This window comes from Choloepus didactylus, chromosome 3 (assembly GCF_015220235.1).
Source record: "Choloepus didactylus isolate mChoDid1 chromosome 3, mChoDid1.pri, whole genome shotgun sequence".
Classification (NCBI taxonomy): Eukaryota; Metazoa; Chordata; class Mammalia; order Pilosa; family Megalonychidae; genus Choloepus; species Choloepus didactylus.
Window position 1 is genome coordinate 148,840,202 of NC_051309.1, and position 19,102 is coordinate 148,859,303.

Genomic DNA, 19,102 nt, shown 5'->3' on the forward strand with positions numbered 1-19,102 from the left:
TTTTTTTGGCTGAGGGGTCAGTAGTTACATTTCCTCTCCCATTTCTGATTTTATTAATTTGCATCCTCTCTTTTTTTTTTTCTTTTCAGCCTAGCTAATGGTCCACCAATTTTATTTTCTCAAAGAACCAATTTCTGATTTTGTTGTTTCTGCCTATACTTTTCATTTTCTTGATTTCATTTATTTCTGCTCTAATCTTTGTTATTTGTTCCTTCTGTTTGCTTTGAGGTTACTTTGCTTCTCATTTTCTAGTTCCTCTGGGTGAGCAGTTAATTTCTTGAGAATTTGCTCTTTCTTCTTTTTTGATATAGGCATTTAAGGGCAATAAATTTCTCTCTCAGCACTGCCTTAAGTTTTGATATGTTGTGTTTTCATTTTCATTTGCTTTGAGATATTTACTGATTTCTCTTGTAATTTCTTCCTTGACCCACTGGTTGTTTGGGTGTTTTGTTTAGTCTCCATGTATTTGTGATTTTTCCGGCCCTTGGCCTATTACATTCAATTATGATCCAAGAAAAATGTTTTGTATAATTTCAATCTTTTTAAATTTATTGAGACCTGCTTTGTGACCCAACATATGGTCTATCCTGTAATAATCCATGAGTACTTGAGAAAATGTATATTCTGCTGTTGTTGGGTGCAATGATCTGTAAATGTCTGTTAAGCCTAGTTCCTTTGTCACACTATTTAAAAATCTCTGTTTCCTTATTGATCCTCTGTCTAGATGGTCTATCCATTGATAAGAATAGTGTATTGATTCATAAACTGTTAATGTAGAAGTATCTACTTCTCTCTTCAGTTTTGTCAGTGTTTGCCTCATGTATTTTGGGGAACTGTAGCTCAGTGCATAAATATTTATAATTTTTATGTCTTCTTAATGAATTGCTCCTTTTACTAATACATAGTGTCCTTCTTTGTCTCTTTTAATTGTTTTACACTTGAAGTCTACTTTGTCTGATATCAGTATACCTACCCCCACTCTTTTCTGGTTGTTGTTTGCATGAAATATCTTTTTCCAACCTTTCCTTTCAACCTGATTTTGTCCTTGGGTCTTAAGTGAGTCTCTTGTAGAGAGCATGTATATGGATCCTGTTTTATAATCCATTCTGCCAATACATGTCTTTTGATTGGTGAGTTTAATCCACTAACATTTAATGTTATTACTGTAAAGGCAGTCCTTTTACATCCATTTATTCTTTTGGATTTTATATGTCATGTATTATATTTTTCTCTCTTTTTACCCTATTAGTTACCCTTATTGATAATCTTCATTTCTACCTTTTTCTCCAAACCTCTGTCTCCTATCTTTTCCTGACTACCTTAGTGCTCCCTTTAGTATTTCTTGTAGGGCAGGTCTCTTGTTCACAAACTCTTTAAATGTCCATTTATCTGAAAATATTTTAAACTCTCACTCGTTTTTGAAGAACAGTTTTGCTGGATATAGAATTCTTGGTTGGCAGTTTTTCTCTTTCAGTATCTTAAATATATCATCCCACTGCTTTCTTACCTCCATGGTTTCTGCTGAGAGACCCACACTTAGTTTGATTGGGCTTCCCTTATATTAATACATTGCTTTTCTGTTGCAGCTTTCAGAATTCTCTCTTTGTCTTTAACATTTGACAATCTGAATAGTAAGTGTATTGGAGTCTATTTGGATCTATTATTTTTGGAGTATGCTATGTTTCTTGGACCTGTAAACTTATGTCTTACATAAAATTTGGGAAATTTTCAGTTATTATTTTTTCCATTATACTTTCTACCCTTTTCCCCTTCTCCTCTCCTGCTGGGACACCTATAACATGTATATTCATGTGCTTCAAGTTGTTATTCAGTTCCCTGAGGCCCTGCTCATATTTTTCCATTCTTTTCCCTATCTGTTCTTTTGTGTGTAGGATTTCAGTTGTCTTATACTCTAGTTCACTAATCCTTTCTTCTACCTTTTCAAATCTGCTGTTGTATGTCTCCATTGTGTTTCTCATCTTCTATTGTGACTTTCATTGTCATAAGTTCTGCCATTTGTGTTTTCAAGCTTTCAAGCTCTTATGTATGGACACCTTGTGTCTTCTTTATACCCTTCATCTCTTTTACATTTTCCTTCAGCTCATTGATTTGATTTTGAAGATTTGTTTGAACACCTTTAATTAGTATTTTGAACTCCTGTATCTCAGTTGAGGTACTAGTTTGTTCCTTTGACTGGGCCATATCTTCATGCTTCCTGGTATAAGTGATTTTTTACTGTTCTCTAGGTATCTGATTTTCTTGATTAGATTATTTGGTGGTTGTCTTCTCTCTTTTGTCTAGGTTTTTCTTATTGGTTGGATTTGTTCTCTCTCTGTTCACCACTCTCGCCAGTCATCAGATTGACTTTTCCCAACTTTTTCCCCCCAAAACGAGGCACCCAAAGCTACTTGCTTCAAGAATGTGGGGTAGGCACTGGGCACATCTCAGTCTAAGTATTTAGGTAATACGAGTCTGCTAGGTCCCACTGATGCTCTGTTTTTCTCTGGCTAGAAAGACTTGAGCTTGTTTTAGGGCACTGCTTTAACTGATGGTTAATCTATTTCTCAGTCAAAACAGAGCTGGTTTCCTATGCAGGAGTTGTAGACCAGCTCCAGTGGGCTTGAGATAAGTTCAGGAGAGTCACTGAAAAGACCATTTCCCTTACACTTTCCATTCTGCCCAGAAGATGGTGCTGTTTGATGACTTAATTGTCCTCAGAAGCTGTTTGCCTCTGAGCCCAGGCTATGTCTGACCAGGCAGGGCTGAAAATGTAAGGTTCCTGTGCCCTCACTTTGCCAGTCAAAATCTAGCTCAATATGTGTCTATGCCCCCAATTTACTTGTGACAGAGGACCCCCCCCCCAGCTGTCCCAGTTTTCAGCAGTCCCCCAAGCAAGGATCAGGCCACTCACTGCTTTGCCCTCAGGAGTGTGTGAGGGGCCTTCAGGCCCAGAGCTGGAAACACAGTCTTTCTCCACATTTTCTCAGACTCATTGTCCCTCACTGATCTGGCCTTGATGTGTCATCCCCTTTCCCCAGGGTTTCCAAGCAGTCTCACTGCTGTGAGAGATTTTAGATTGTAGGATCCTGGTTGCTGTTTCTGTGCTCTTTCCACTCTGTTTAAGACTGAGTGAGGGGTAAAGCAGAGGACTGGCAATTCTGGGACAGACATTTCCTGCCTGATATTTTTCTCTTTCTTCAATTTGGCATTTGTAGGGTCCTTCTCCCATCTATCTATATCTTCCTCTGGAATTCTGAACAATTCAGAATTGTCCTTTTTTTTTTTTTTTTTTTTTTGGTTGACCCTCTGAGAAGTTTTTAGTAGGTGTTTATGTAACCATATTGATGACATCACCCCCTTTTTGTGAGATCTCATCTGACATTGGCATATAATGGGTCACTTTAAAACAGCAATTTATTTTCCTGTGATCAAAATTAGAGACCAATAATATTTTCAATTCTATTAGTTTTTGAAGGTTTACAACTGTTAGCATGCTTTGTCTTCTATGAGTCAATTTTAAATATGCTTTATTTTCATAAAATACAAAAGCAACCAATTTCACCATTCAGTAAAAGTAGACTATTATTTTAAGTGGTCTAAGGGGCATATAGGAACTTCATGATAGACTGTTGTGTTGAGAGTATTGTGAACTAACTGATGTGTACATGGAATAGGTTTAATTGCTTTGGTTTCTGATCTCTTTTCAATACCTAATGCTCACTGATATACTTCTGGCAATGTTCTAATTGTAAAGGGGGGATCTGTTTTACTCTCACCATGAGTTTGCTTTTTGGTTGGGATTCTTGAGGATTGAAGTTTTTAACTTGACCCAGACCTAATGGTCATCAAGTTATTCACTCAGTACTACAATATAGCTTCAATTGCACCAAATATTTACACATACTAGAATTCTTTTTGTGACTTATCTGTAATAATTTTCAAGTTAGCTCTAAAATTTTTATATTTTTATCAAGTCATTCCATTTAAGGCAACTTTCGGTCAGCTCATTTTCCTGCCTTTTGTGCTGTCTTTGACTGTGACATGAGATTTACTCTCCCTTGTTCTGAAGTTCAATAGTGACTTTTTTTCTCCTTGATATCTTTGAAATGAAGAACTGAGCTCAAGTATTCTGATTTTTATAGATTTATCAGTCTCTTATTTCCAATCCTTTAGTGCACCTTAACTCCAAAACAGCATTTGTCTATGTCCTGTCTAGACTTGTTAAAACATTGACTGATTAGTTTCTTCTTTTAAATGAAGTTCACATTGTAGACATTTAAATAGATAATTTAGTGGACTTTGCTTGATTCTGTTTTCAGTACAGTCTTTGGGTTGCTGGGGCTGTTGTAACAAAGTACCACAAATTGGATGTCTTAAAGTAACAGAATTTGATTGTCTCACAGTTCTGGAAACTAGAAGTCCAAAATGATGTTTTTGTCATGGCTGTGCTTCCTCTTGTCTGTAGGGAAGAATCAGTTCCATGCCTCTCTCTTAGCTGTTTGGGGGCAGCATTCTGGAAATCCATACATTCTTTGCCTCAGCTGTCGCATGCTATTCTCCTCTCTGTCTCTCTGCCTGTGTTCAATTCTCCTCTTCTTATAAGAACACCAGTCATATTAGATTAAGACCTAACATAACCTAGTTTGTCTTCATCCTAACTAATAACATCTTTAAAACTCTATTTCCAAATAAGTTCACATTCACAGGATTGGGGTTAGGGTTTGAACATATCCTTTGAGGGGCACAATTCAACCCATAACAGCTACCATGGTAAATGTCAACTAATTTTAAAACTTTCAAATTGCAACTCCTGATTAAAAATATTCAGTCACTTAGTTTGTTTTCATATCAACTTACCTACATGAAAGCAAGAAGAGCACAAGTCACTTTGTCCCAGAAAAACAGCTGTGCAGCCATCTTTGCTACTTTCTGAGAATCAATATATATATATCATATGGATAAAAGTAAATGAACACTGTCTCTATCTGGTTTTCTGCTTTTTTGGGAGAGCTACCATGACTTTTAGCAATACATCTCTTTCCTAGGAATGTACCTAAAATTGCACAACCATCACCCATTATATTGAAATGCCTCTGAATGGAATTGATCATCACACAATCACAATGACATATCAAATGTTAGACATCTCAAATGTTATGAAAAGCTTCAAGTCAATGTTGACCTATATTTCTTTTCCAACTCTTTTATCTCACCAGATGCAATAAGATCATTTGGAGGTGCTTTACTAGAAAATATAAGCCTTTGTTTTATGGATGCAATGACTTCCATACTGATCCGTATTACGTTCCATTCAAAAAAATCAATTGCTAATAGTTTTTGCCACCTGGACAATCTAGTCTTTGAGTGTAATGAAATATGAACTCATGCTTTGCTATTTTGCAGACTCTGTCAAGGTCTTGATGAGCATCTTGATATTTCAAATCTCGAAGTCTCTTTTGGCAGCAATGGCATTGTCTGCTATATTCTTGTCTTCCCCTTTCTAAGTGCCTGTTTCCTAGGAGGCAGCTGTTACTCCTCCCCTGTGGAGAAATCCCTGGGTTTCGGCATATAATTTTGCATGTGAGAGACTGAATACTTCTTGAGGCCCAGGGAAAACAAAAACTCGTGATCAATTAGCCATGCAAAGTTAGCATGTATTTAATGATCTGAATTTAGTATAGAACAGGATTCATGTTCAAACCTTGAAATTGAATGGAAGCAGAGTTAAAATAAGGGGAAAATATTTTGTATCTTTTTCCTTAACAAGGCAGACAACATTTGATTTGTATGGTTCAGTCAATGTGCTAAGAATCTGCCATATACTTTTTAATAATCTTCATAGCTGTCTTAAAGAAATTTAAGCACATTATTTCAAAAACTGTTGGTTGTTTTTCTCACATACAGTGTGTTAAAACTTTGCAATATAATCAGCAGCTTGCTGTAACTACTAGTGATTAGGAATTGTCATTGTGTATGGTAAGAAATTATTCACTTTTGATTTTATGGTTAAAAGTCTATTGAAGTTTGAATATATAGATTGCTTTTCCTTAACAAGTAGTCTATATTGGCGCTTTTCTTAAAATATTGATGTTTTTAATATTTCAACATACTCTCATTCCTATAACAGTTGGTTAGTTAAGCAATACATTGAGAGTCATGGAATTTCAAATAAATGAGTTCATTTAGTGGAGTATACTTCAAAGGATTTTAGATACTTAAAACTTTCTTTACAAGAAAGAACTAAAAAAGAATGTGAAAAGGGGTTGATTTCGAGACCATAACTTTCTCCTTATAACCCCTACAAACTAGAATTTTGGGGAACATTAGAGCTTTTAGGAGTACAAGACCAGAGTAGTCACTCACCTTACTGGTAAATAAAACACGGAAAAATTAAGTGATCTTTGTGCCATCTCAGAGAGTTATAGTGACAGTACAATTTCAGTACAGATCTTTGATTATTTTTTTGACTCCTCTATAGCATGGATAATCCTGCTCCTTATATCCATTCACTGTATGTCATATACTGATATACAAACTGTATTCTGAGCTTAGCATATTCATTGAACATACACTTTGGTTAAACTTTGTGAACTTAACTACTCTGGGTCTTTATCCTTCTGCAATGAATGAATGAAATCTCATTTGCAGTACATTGCAAGGAAAAATTCAATATTACTAAGTAAAATGCATGTTCTAGGTCATGATACAAAATAAGATTGTTATTGCAATGCATTTTCAATAATAAGTAAACATGGAAAAATGATCTCTTTGGTTATATATATTTACACAATGAAAGCATATAACTGTGTTATTTGAAGAAGAGGTAGTGAGTAAAAAATGGAGAAAAATGAAAAAAAGAAATTTAAGATTTTGAAGATTTAGAAAACTATTTTTGTGCTTTTATCTTTGCTCTGTACACTCAAGTTGAATGTTGAGCTCTGAACATGTAAAACTATTCTGGATAGGAGTACTCTTGTACATCTTGATTATAACATTTTATAATCTTTCTGTTGTTCATTGTCTGGAAATAATTTCTAATTAAGTTTTCTCACCATAACAACATTTCATATCAAAATTTTGTCCTAAGAAAACTAATCTGTATAGCTTGACATCTTCCATTTCTGAATTCATGGTATTCAAGCATAGGAACATGTAGTTTAACCATTTTTTCTTTGTTTATTGTGTTTGTGATTTCTTTTCTCTCCAATATATACAAAAGCTATACTTTTTTCCAGATTCTGTGATAAGTGGAATGAGTATTCACTGAATTTGATATTGATTTAGAGATAATCAGATAGAGTTTCATCCAAATTAAACATAAAAAGGGAAATCATGCTGCATTGTTAATTCAGGATTTTCTGATCTTAGCTTTGAAGACTTATAAAAAGGTACCTTAAAATATCATTAAAATATATTTATCAAGTTGCTTTATTAGATTAAAAATGTGAATTAGAAAAGTTTTCAAATTCTTTGTTTTACCAGCTATCAAGTACAAGTCATTCTATAGAGTGTTAGGTAGTCTGTAGGTTGAGACAGCCTATATAAATATACAATGGTTCAATTCTCCCATCTGTGATTCTTTCTATCTCCTGGGTATATCAATAGAGTATACTTGTTCACAGATGGAAATTTACTGAACCTTTGATAGCTTCCCAGCAACAGAAAGAACAGAAAGAAAACTTGACATTTAACTCACTTGTATTTTCAACCAAATGGGCTGTCTATAGTCATTAAAGTATTCTTTATGACTTCACAGCTATATTTATTTCATGCAAGAAAATTAATCCCAGAATAATTTCTATGTGCTTTATAACTGTAGAGTGAACCCAGTAATTTTGGGTTATTTGAAAATAATGCATGTGATTATAAAATGTGTTTCCTTTTTATTGATATGGTTATACTGCTGTGGTTAAATAGCATAAAGTTAAATAAGTTAATCACCCTTAACTCAAAATAATAAAAAAATCAAATAACTACTGAATATTTTACACTTAATTTTTTTCATATTTTGGAGTAAACTCCTACCCCTAATTTAGAAATCATTTGCACTTGCAATAATAAAATACCCCTCCTCAAAATAAAAAAGTTAGAAAAACACAAGAGCATGATAAATACTGTATACATACAGAGAACAAATATTTCCTTTACATTTCCCCCTAGACTTGTCATAAACTCTACTTTTCTTTCCATAGCTGGCTTATCCAATGGAAATCTTCATTTATTCATTCTTTGACTAACTTAGGAAAAAAGTACCCTGGATTAAAGTGCAAAAGAGCTTGTTAAATTTAGAAATCTTAATTATGACCTCCCGAGAAATATCCCAGTTCTTACACAAAAAGTGAATTCATGCTGAATAATGTGAGCAAATACACTGATATCTCAGAGAGAAAGATTTTTTTAAAATACATTAATTAAAAAAATGACAAGAAAATAAATATTCCACTGATTTGTTTTTGGATATACATCACGTTTCTCCCATAGTGTTATAAAAACATTAGAGACAGTTCTTATCCTGATAAGGGAATCTAAGCATGACTGTTGTAGAATGATGCTAAAGAGTAAGCTATATTCTTTTAGAAATCAAGATCATGAAACATTTTATTCCAAAACCAAATTAGCTGCTGAGATAAATGGGAAAAAAAAAACAATAAAACTATAAAATGTATTTTCACAATCCTCCCCACCCCCATATTTCCCTAAAAACTTACATCCACCTCACCACCGCTGGATTCCCAATCAATATGTTTTCAGCGAGGTAGTATATAAGAATTCATTAAATATTTTGTGGAAATAAGAGAACACTGTGGAGTTGCATGCAATAATCACTGCCATTTTTTATGGCTAATATTCACCCCTTAGCCTACCACAGCCAAGTGCACAACATTCCTCATAAACTCCTAAAATATTTGCTTTAATTAACCTTAAAGAATCCAATAGTTGTGTCCAATAAGTAAAATTATAATTGAATATAGTACCAAAGGGGCTAATAATCATTTAATCTATTGTTTTCCTTTCTTTGGCTATTCAAACAAATACCATTCAATAGGTTAGCTTGAACAATGGGAATTTATTAGCTCACAGTTTTGAGGCTAGAAAGAATTCAAATCAAGGTGTCATCAAGACTAGGCCCTTTTCCCACAGATTGGCATTCTGGGGCTGGCTGCTGGTGATCTTTCATCTGGGGCTTCTCTATCTCCTCTATCACATGGCAGTACACATAGCAGCCTCCCCTGAACTTTCTCTTCTCTTCTGAATTCTGTTGACATTCAGCTTCTTTGCTTCCCATGGCTTTCTCTCTGTATTAATTTCATGCTGTTTATAGGGCACTCCAGGAATAGGATTAAGACCCATTCTGATTGAGGTGGGCCACACCTTAACTGAAGTAACCTCATCACAAAGTGCTATTTATAATGGGTTCATACCCACAAAACTGTAATGTGTTTCAGAACGTTTTTCTGGGGTATGTCTTTCCAAACCACCATAACTATCAAATAATTTGTTTCCATGCTTTTCTGCTAAAAAGATTATTTTTAAAATACAATCTTGTCAATATTAGTTAATGATTGAAGAATATGTTTTTTTCTAAATATATTTGTGATGTGTATTAATTTTATTATATAGTGGTTCTCAAAGATGCTATTCAAGAAAGACATTATACTTGGGGCTTTTCAAGGTAATTTAATTAATTATTTAATAGGGAATTAGTGGATAGATTATTTTCCTGAACTGAACTAGTAGTCAATTAAGGATATGAATATAAATATCTCACCTGGAATTATCTTGCAATAATAACCATGTATTTTATCTTGTGGAATTGGGAAATAAATATGTTTGTAAATCATATTTTACAAAAATGATATTAAGACAATTTAGAATTTGTTTTTTCCTGTCATGAATTTATGAAAAAATTATTAAAAGAACTAACAAATTTCTGGACCCAACAAGAATATGCAAATGAAATAGAAAAAGGTTTTTTAAGCCAGATTGACAGGAACTTGCTAATGACTGTGTTCTTACTACTAGAGATTTCATTATAATTTACATTCTCAAATTGGATGTTCACAAGCCAAGAATGCTATAACATTTTGGTTTAATAGTGCAAGCCCTGTAACCAGTCTTTCTAGGTTTGAATCCTATATATTTCACATATTAATTGGGCACATATGTGTGATTTCCTAAATTTTCTGTATTTCAATAAAATAGACCAATAAATTGGTCTAAATGTAATAAATTAAAATTCAATCCCCAAAGAAACTGAGTAAATTTTATTTAAATGATGTTCTCTTTCTAATTTACCTCCAAATAGTTGTTTTGTTTTGTTTTGTTTTTTTCCTAATTGAAGATGGTGATGTATTTCTACTGATATATTTAGCGAGATTAGAGAGGATGGAAGAAAAGAAGACTGATTTTTTTAGGAAACATGAAAGGTGCTTTAAACAATGTATTTAATTTGCCCTTTCTAATATCCTTTAATAATAATAACAGCAATAATAATAATGGAAACATTCAGGTAATATATCTCAATTACCATTAGTTCAACACTTACTGTGTTCAACTTTTTACTAAATACTTATGCAATATTATTTGAAATATTTATAAGAAACCTGTTTAGTGAACATTATTATAAACATTGTACAGTTGAGAAAAGTATGCCTCAGAAAATCTATGTCGTTTACCAAAGGTATCTCAGCCAGTAAGATGTGAATGGAATATTCCATGCCTTTTCTGTTTGGATCCAAAGCCTCTCCCTCCTCCTGCCTTAAACACTATGTGGTTTTGAAATAAATCAGCTTAACTGTCTTGTTCAAGAGTTAAGAGCTTGACAGTTAAAGAGTCAGGAATAATATTCCTGGTCTCATATATGGTAATTAAATACAGTTTTATGAAAACAACAGATTTTTATATATTACCAAAAACCAAAACTAAGTAATACTGTGCTGAAAGGCTTGATGTGAATATTGTTTGAATTTGAGGGAATAATTTACAGCTTCATCTCTTTCCTTTTATATCTACACTTATTTAAAAAAATTACCAGTGTTTCCAGATATATCTTTGAAAGTATCCATGAACTATAAAGATTTTGCCACAAAAAATTACGAGAAAACAACATATTAAAAAATGTCACTGGCACCTTTATAAAAGCAACGTTTAATTTTGTCTGTCAATAAGTTTTTCTATTCTAATTATCCTGAAAATCCAAAGAGGGAAGAAAGAATACAGAGAAGGGATATTATTTCTTTTGGTTCTTTCCTTTATGAAGGAAGTAAATAATATCTTTATATCAGTCTCTAGTCTTCTACCAGCTCTGAGCCTTAGCACACTGTTTTTAAATTTGGTCTTTTTAAATAAGGGCATCTGAAAATTTTCACCGTTGCAAACTATTCAAAATTAATTTTGCCTTATTTTACTATGTTTTTTTGTAGAACCTATTTTGCATAATCTTAGTCTACCATCTCTAAACTAGGGAGAGGAAGTCTCTTTCTGACATATGTTTCTCCAAAGTTTTATAACCACTTATTGCACCGTCTGGTTTTTCGTAGCTTCTAGGGATTCCCCCTCATTCTGTGGTTGTGGCAGTGGTTAAGGCAGAGATTTTTTTCCACAATAAAGTTGTGGTTTGCTATTACATCCAATCTTTTGCTATATCTCAGTGCTCAATAAGGGGTGAGCTGAAGTTCTTAATTTCTGCATGTATGGGAAAACATTGGCTTATGGAAGGTAGACTGTGTGATTCAATGAGATATTTCTAGTTAATTGTCAAACATTCTTATTATCGCAGGTACTCAGTGTTGCACATGACATGAAGCTTTCCAAAAGGAAGATGTAGTAAATCATTCAATCATTCTGATAGTATGAGGCAGCCATCAACCCTATCTTTCAGCCTCTAGTCTTTGCAATTCTGAATTTACATGCTCAATACCAAGTGGCTTGAAGACTAATTTTAAAATATTCTTTATTTTATTAACCTTGTAATAATTATGACAGATAAAAAAGAATTCAAACAAAATCTCCAGTCAATGCTTTCCAATATTAAAATGAATCTTTGGATTTTTCCCATTATCCTAGGGTCGTCTTCTCCTGCATGTACTTAGAACCACATTTGAACTCCTAAACAGACCATTGTATAAAAGAAAAAGGATAAGAAAATTCTTGTGCAGCTATGTCAAAGAAGTTTGGGAACCCTTGTGAATGCAGTATAGGGAAATTGTTGACCTTTTGCTGATTTACAATGCTTCTTTAATCTATAAACATATGGCCTTGCTAAACTGTCACTAACAAAGCATGATAAAGCTAATACTGTTCCATTTTTGTGAAACCACTTATGTTTGTTATAACAAGAAAATATAAACAAACCATGAAATCTTCTGGGGTCTTAAATCTCACATTATGTCATGAAAAATTCTTCAGGCTTTCTATTTTTTAACACCTTATAAAAATAAATAAGGTACTACCATTTCCAATGTCATGAGTTTAGAGATTTGGTATGACCCTCCCTTTAAAAACAACTCAAATTTTGAATGAAACATTTTGTTAAATAATAAACTTGCAAGATCTTAAATAATGTTCAGGAAAAATAAATAAATACATAAATAAAACAAGCAAAATATCGAAGTCAAGAACTCAGAAAGATAAGCAGTTGACATTGTTCTGAGGGCATTTGCAAAATCACTGATATTAAAATTTGGTTGTTAAGCATGAAGAAAAGGAGGAAAATCTCAGTTACCAGATGGAAAATCTAACAGAAATCCTACCTCCAGTAAATCTGGGATCTCACATGATCTCATTGTCGATGTATCATAAATCACAAGCTGTCCTGTCTAAGAGGAAATTAAGAAAAATAAATTATCATAAATTTAGGTGCCGCATGGGGAATGAGGTATTTTATTGAGATTTGGGGAGTACAAACATGCCCTAATCACAAAACATAGGTGGTCTGAAAAACTCCAAGATGAGAGTTCAATTTAGAAGAAAATCTAAAAATCTATTTAAAGAAAGCACCCCAGAAGCATATCCATAAATCAAACACATGAAAAATTAACTGACATGGACTTTTTGGGAGACGTAAGACACAATCAGGTATGGGCCTGAGAATTCACATAACATTCTTTCTGAGGGTGTCAAATTGCATGGTTTACATATCTTCTTTTACTGAGCAGTTTCTTTGGCTACATAGTCAATAAAATTGGCAAACACAGCCACAGACTGGTTTCTATGTAGCTGCTTACTAGTTGGTGTGGGTAGATGATGCACAGGACTTCACTACTTTGCTGTTTGCTGCCATGATTGATGTTACCCAAACAAGTATGGATCCTTGGCCTGGGTGCCCCATCAGTAATGCAACCGACTGCATGTCAAGGCTTTGTCTTTTCCTAGTCATGTCTCCTGAGGATATTAGCATTCAGGGTACTGGCACAGAAATGATGGTACTCTTATTTACTGCTATTGCTGTATTAAATGGCCCTTTGTCTCTGATCAAGGAGTTTCCTACGTGAGTCCATGAAATTTTAACTGGCAATTTTTTAGCTTGCAAGTAAAGTAAAATCTCAGACCTTTTCCAGTTCTTGACAGGCATCCTAAGGCTGCTGATGAAAGAGGTGGTCAAAGAACATATTGAGGTGGTAGCAAGTCTCTCAACATGGTCCCAATTAAGTGTTGGGGCTTCATTTTGTGATATGCCAGTGACTGCTTTGATAACTGGAAGTAGAGGAAGTTGCATTTTAGATAATCTGTCAGCTCTCAAATCCTCCTCCTTGCAAAAGAGCCACCATCCTTTAAGGAAGCCCAAGCAGTCTTATGGCGAGATATACATGGAAGAAAATTGAGGTGTGAACCAGAAACCTCAGCTGAATGAACTCCTTGTCAATAATCAAACAGCACCAACTCATCAGCCATGTGAGGGAGTCATCTTGCATGGCTTTTGTCCAACAATTACCCCAGTTTGACTGTCCCAACTGACATCATGCAGAGCAAAGCTATCCCTGCTAAGCCATATATAAATTGCAAAGTTTTAGCCTATGAATGATTATTCATTAAGACACTAAGTTTTGGGATTTTCTTTTTTGTTGTTATTTGGTGTGTGTGTTTGTGTGTGTGTGTGTGTGCATACGTTTAATTAAACTTTTTTATTTTGAGGTAATTGTTTATTCACATGCAATTTTAAGAAATCATACAGAAAAGTCTTACATACTCTTCAAGAAGTTTTTCCCCAATGGTAACATCTTGCCAAACTCTAGGACTATCAAAATCAGGGTGTTGAAAATCATGTATTCAAAATACAAAATATTTTATCACCATAAGTCTCTCTTATGTTGCCATGTTAATGCCACATTCATGCTCCTCCTTGATCCCATCCCTGACCCTTGATGACCCTTATCTGTTCTCCTTTTCTATAATTTTGTAAATTCAATAATGCTACATAAATAAAATAATAAAATAATCCATCTTTTGGACTTTTCATTTTTTCATTCCACCTAATTCCCTGGGGATTCATCCAGATTGTTCTTTGCGTCAATAACTTGTTTCTTTATGTTGCTGAGTAATATTCCATGGAAAGTGTGTACCACAATTTGTTTAACCATTCACTAGTTGAAGGATATCAGGTTTATTTTCTGTTTTGTTATTCTGAATAAAGCTGCTACGAACAATCATTTATAGATTTCTGTATGAATATTCATTTTCATTTCTCTGGGCTGAATGTCCATGAGTACAATCGCTGGATTGTAAGGTAGTTGAATGTTTAGTTTTATAAGAAACTGCCATTCTTTTCCAGAGTGGCTGTACAATTTTACATTCCCACCAGAAGTGTATAGTCATTCAGTGTACCTACATCCTCGTCATTTAGTATTTTATGTTATTACTATTCACTTTTTAAAAAATTTTAGCCATTCTGGTAGGTATATGGTTTTAATCTCATTATGGGTTTAATGTGTGTTGCCCTAATATCTAATATTGATGTCAAACATCTTTTCATGTACTTATCGCCTTCAGCTAATTCTCTGGTAGTGTTTTCTGACTAATTTCTAATTGTGGTGGGTTGAACTGTATATTCCAGTTTGGACATGTTCTTGGTCTTGGACTGCATTTTTGTAGATGTGGACACATTGTGAATAGAATCTCTTGGAGATGTTTCTTCAATTCAAATGATACCTACTTGAATCAGGTTTGGTTTTGAACCAGATTACTGTAGTCCTTTCTAAGCAGAATTAAATTCACATATACAGAGAGAAAGTCATGGGAAGAAAGTGGAAGTCAATGGAATCTGGAAGAGAAAGGAGAAAACATCACCATGTGCATTGCTATGTGTTGGAAAAGCCAGTGGTTAAGTATTACCAGAAGCCAGTCACAGAATGCCACAGTCTTCAGGGAAAAGAACATCACCTTGCTGATGCCTTGATTTTTGACTTCTTCTAGCCTGAAAACTATGAGCTAATAAATCCCTGTTGTTTCAGCCAACCCATTGTATGGTATTTGTTTTAGCAGATGGGATACTAAGACAGTAATCTAGTGTTCTTTGTTTGTTTGTTTGGTTGGTTGGTTTTGTTTTGTTTTTAACTGTTGAGTTTTGAGAGTTTTTTTCTTTTTTAATGTATTCTAGATATGAGCCTTTGCCAGATACATGGTTTGAAAATATTTTTTCCATGTTTGTAACTTGTTTTTTTTTTTTTTTTCATTTTTTCATCTTAATGTTTTCAAGAGCAACAGTTTTAAATGTTACAAGATTGAAATAATCAGTTTTTCCTTTTATGGATCATGTTTTGTATCAATCATTGCCTACCTTTAGGCTAAGATTTTTTTTTTCCTTTCCTAAAACTTTTATAGTATTACCTTTCATGTTTGGGTCCATGGTCTATTTTGAGTTAAATCATTTATGATGTTCAATATTTTGCTTAAGGTTCTTTCTTCCTTCCTCCATGCCTCCCTCCTTTCTCTCTCTCTCTCTCTCTCTCTCTCTCTCGCTCGCTCTCTCTCCCTCACTTTCTTTTTTGTCTACAGATGTCCAGTTTTTCTAGCACCATTTGTTGAAAGGGCTATCCATCAATATTGACTTGCTTTTGCACCTTTGTCAAAATAAATTGGGCATGTTTGTATAGATCTATATCTGAGCTCTCTATTTATTCCCATGATCTATATTACCATCCCTCTGACAGTATAACACTATAAAATACAATACTGTAGCTATATAGTATGACTTAAATTTGGGTAGAGTGATTCCTCCCTCTATATTCTTCTTTTTAAAGATTGTTGTAGCTATTCCAGTGCCTGTGCTTTTGCATATAAATTTTAGAATAAGGTCATGTACATCGAATAAAAATGGCTGCAGGGTCTGCAGTGTTATACCTTGTTTCATTCTTGGTATTGATGACTTGGATCCTTTCTCTTTTTATTTGTCAATTTTGCTAGAGAGTTTATCAATTTTATTTATTTATTTGAAGAACCATCTTTTGTTTCACTGATTTTATCTGATGTTTTCCTGTTTTAAATTTATCTCATTTCTGTTCATTCTATTTTCATTATTATGTTATTAATAATAATAATTATTATATCCTTCCTTCTGCTTGATTTTCATTTATTTTGCTCTTCTGTTTCTAGTTTCTTTACATAGGGACTTGGAGTAATACTTTGAGACCTTTCCTCTTTTGCAATGGTATTTAGTGACATCAATTATCCTCTTAGTACTGATTTAGCTATATTCATATATTCTACCATACTTTCTATTTCACTCAGTTTTCTATTTTTTTTTTTAACTTTCATTTCTTTTTGGGAATTTCTTTTTGAACAATGAATTATTTAGAAATTTATTGTTTAATTTCCAAGTGTTTGAAAAGATTTTCTTGTTGTTTTACTTTTATTGATATCTAGTATGGTTCTGTTATTTATGGTCTGTATAATTTCAATTCTTTGAAATTTCCTGAACCTGTTTTATGGCCCAGAAAATAATCTACCTTGGTAAATAATTCATAAGCCATTGAAAAAATATGTGTTTACTGTTACTGTTTGATGAAGTATTTGAAATATTTTTCTTAGAGCCTATTAATTGATTGTGTTTTCTTTCTCTTTTTCCTATATCATAGCTGATTTCCTTCCTAGTAGTTCTATCAATTGTTGAGAGTCTGGTTTAGAAGCCTGAAAGTATAACTGTGGATTCATCTATTTCTTCTTTCAGGTCTGTATCAGTTTTGCTTGATGTATTTTGAGGATTTGTTGTTTGATTTAGGGTTTTAGGTAGTTACGTACCTCTTAAATTCTAGTAATTTTATTTCCTCTGAAGTGTATTTTATCTGTTATTAATATATCTACTCCTGTGTTCTTTGATTAATATTTTCATGGTGTATTATTTTCTATCCTACTTTCAATCTTACTAAATTACTGTATTTGAAGATACTTTCTTACAGACAGCATAGGATAATATACTTTTATGCACTCTGCCAATATGTCTTTTAATCGGTGCATTTGTCTCATTTACACTTAAAATAATCATTGATAGGTTAAGGGATAAGTCTGCCTTTTTAATAATTTGCTTCATGCTTGTTTTAGGTATTGTTATATACATTTTTAACTTACACAAATCAATGGTATTGCTGTTTTGCTACTTAAAATGAAGTGTAGAAGTCTTACTTTCATTCAGGGGTGAGAAATGTATTGCTACCTTAAAATTGGAAAAGTCAAAGACAATTAACTGATGAATTTAATAAGAGAAACTCGTAAAGATAAAAGCTAAAAATAATGAAATGCAAAATGGATAAAATTTGAAAATAAAACATAAAATTGAAAAATACAGAAAATACAACATAAACAAGTACTTTGATAATAACAATATAAAATATAAGTCATTTATGAATCTGATTAAGGTAGGCAGAGCAGGAAGAGAAGTCAGATATCCCAAATTTTAAAAGAAAAAAGCACAATGACAATTAAAAGGAAAAAATGTAAACTGAAGGTATTATTTTCCTAAATATCTTTGTCTTGTTTACTATATATATATTTGTGTGTGTGTATATATATATATATATATGAATTCATGAAAATATATAAATGCATGGTTCATATTATTTTAAAATTCATTTTATTGAGATATATTCACATACCATGCAGTCATACAAAACAAAGTGTACATTCAATTTTTCACAATACCATTATATAGTTGTGCATTCATCACCAAAATCAATCCCTGACACCTTCATTACCACACACACAAAAATAACAATAAAAATGAAAGTGAAAAAGAGCAACTAAAGTAAAAAAGAACACTGGGTGCCTTTTTTTGTTTGTTTTCCTTCCCCCATTTTTCTACTCATCCATCCATAAACTAGACAAAGGGGAGTATAGTCCATATGGTTTCCCCAATCACATTGTCACCCCTCATGAGCTACATTTTTATACAACCATCTTCAAGATTCATGGGTTCTGGGTTGTAGTTTGATAGTTTCAGGTATTTACTGCTAGATGCTCCACTTCACTAGAACCTAAAATGGGTTGTCTATATTGTGCGTAAGAGTGCCCACCAGAGTGACCTCTCGGCTCTTTTTGGAATCTCTTTGCCACTGTAGCTTATTTCATTTTCTTTCACATCCCTGTTTTGATCAAGAAGATATTCTCCATCCCATGGTGCCAGGTCTAGATTCCTCCTGGGGAGTCATATTCCATGTTGCCAGGGAGATTCACTCCCCTGGGTGTCTGATCCCACATAGCGGGGAGGGCAGTGATTTCATCTGCCAGGTTGGCTTAGCTGGAGAGAGAGGGCCACATCTGAGCAACTAAGAGGCATTCGGGAGGAGGCTCTTAGGCACACTTATAGGGAGGCCTAGCATCTCCTTTGCAGCACCAGTCTTCCCAAGGGCAAGTCCTGTGGTAGAGGGCTCAACCCATCAAACCACCAGTCCCCTATGTCTGTGAGCACATCAGCAACAATTGAGGTGGGGAAGCCCAATACCCCTGTATTCTCCACCAGCTGCTCAAGGTGGCTCTGCATATGTTTTTCATTGTTTTTTTTTAAATCTTTTTTTCTTAAAGTCAACTATATCAAAAAAATTAAAAAAACATACAGTAAAAAAACTTTTCAAAGAAACCATAACAAGAGAGTAAGAAAAAGACAACTAAACTA